Below are 2233 nucleotides of genomic sequence, written 5' to 3' on the forward strand. Positions count from 1 at the left end.
GGTGCTTCATATGAAGGGACACCAGCAGCCCTTCATCAGACACAGAGATTACCTATAATCTGCACCCAACATCTGCCCTCTCCAGGTTTTTCCAAAGCACCCATAAACAGCTGAAATTTTCTTTGATATACTACTTTGGTCTATTCCAGAACAGAAAGACCCACACTGACCTTTCAGCTGCCAGGCAACCTGTTGACCCACCAACATCCAAGATGTACAAATAAGAACTCAAACTGCCTGAAGTTTTTGCTTAATTTTTTTTCTCATCTCTCTCTCTCCTCTCTTATGGATCCTGTTTTTTGTCTTTGATCTTTGGCCACAGTCTGGGCTTCCCTGGTGGCCCAGACAGTAAAGAATCTGCTTGCAATGCAGGAGATCAGGGATCCATCCCTGGGTTAGGAAGATCCCCCGAAGAAGGGAATGGCAACCCACTCCAACATTCCTACCTGGGAAATCTCATGGAGAGAGGAGCCTGGCAGGCTACAGACCATGGGGTCGCAAACTGTCTGACACAACTGAGTGACTAACATACACACACACACACACACACAATCTAAGGTCTAGCTTCTTCACACTAGAGGAAATTTGCTTAGGCAGTGACTACTTATATGTCTGTGAATTACTATTGGACACAACAAAGATATACAATACCCAGGGGTTGTGTGTGCATTACAATCTTACACTTGAAACTGGCCTATAGGAGAAAGTTGTGCTATCTATAATATGTCAAGATCAAGTATGAGGATACATACTAGTGAAGTCATATCAACTACCTGTCACTCTGATCAAATTTTTGCTTTTGAATTCTACAAAATAATTCATTTTACTTGGTAAGAGAATCATGCCTTCTTTCAAAGGGTATCAACAGGTATTGTTGTCGAGTTTCTGAAACCAAAGCAAAATTTAATTTCAATAAATGGTAAAGTATGTGTACTGACTGAGTTCAGTGGGGCTGGAGAGCATCTCTATAGGCAATCAATGCTCTTTCTAGAGACACACAGTAATTTAAGCCAGTATAGAGATACCATTATGTAAGCCATGAAAGAAAGGCTAAAATTGAAATATATTTTGCTTAAAAAATCAAGGAAGGATTCAACAAATCTTAATGAGGTTCCCATCTAAAAATTACTACTATTTCTTAAGTGTTGGCACAGATTAAATTTTCAGAAAATTTTGTTACTTAAAGATTCCAGATAGTTAAGATTCATGACACATAATTTTAGAACTAGAAAATAAATGTTAGAAATCATCTAGCTTAATGTTCCCTTTTTACTGATAATGAAACTAAGATCCAGAGAAGTTACAGGTCTTATCCAATTACACAGCCAAGAATGATCTTTCTAACGAGGGAAGTAAACACATCAACACTTATAATTTCACTAGAACCAGCCAAAGTGTGCACAAAAATCTATAGTGTCAAAAGAGAAAGTGCAGGAGGAAAATCCCTAAAAAAGAGCTGTCGTTTAAGACACGTCTTGGTAGGATACATATGCGTTCCAAGCAGAAGACTGAAGTTGCTGTAGTCGTTGAGCCGCTATGTCAGACTCTTTTGTGACTATAACTCGCACTCCTCTGTCCATGGGATTCTCCAGGCACGAATACTGGAGTGGGATGCCATTCCCTTCTCCAGGGCATCTTCTTGACCCAGGGATTGAACCTGAGTTTCCTGCTTGGCAGGCAGATTCTTTACCACTGAGCCACCAGGGAAGCCCAGAGAAGACTGGGGAGGTAATATTAATTGCCAGCAAGTAAATCCCAGTTTCTGTGCTTGCTGAGACATAGAACTGTGGTTGATAAATATATATGGAGAGAGAATGTAAATAATATGAATTTTAATACACTTAATATATTTAATACTCAATATATATATTTGATGAAAATTGACATTATAATAATCATAGTCTAGACATAAAAAATGGAGTTGGGCTGACATTGAGGACCTGGTCTCAGACACATCCCCGAACCACTGAGAACTTGAATTTTATCTGAATTGTATCAAAGTGAAGGACACCACGAACCATTTTCAAAACAGCAGCTGCTGGCAGCTGCAACCTTATAGTCTCAAGGTTTCCCCTTGTACTTAACTATGCAACCATTTCAGATCCCAACAAATCCTTACTTAACAAGCACCCTTACTTCTTGCCAGTTTCAACTATTATTCTTGATAAACCATTCATGTAATTTAACTGTAAACTTGTGATTTTTGCCTTTTTAAGCCTCCTTCATTTTGGAG

This window comes from Oryx dammah, unplaced genomic scaffold (genome assembly GCF_014754425.2).
Source record: "Oryx dammah isolate SB20612 unplaced genomic scaffold, SCBI_Odam_1.1 HiC_scaffold_11, whole genome shotgun sequence".
Lineage (NCBI taxonomy): Eukaryota > Metazoa > Chordata > Mammalia > Artiodactyla > Bovidae > Oryx > Oryx dammah.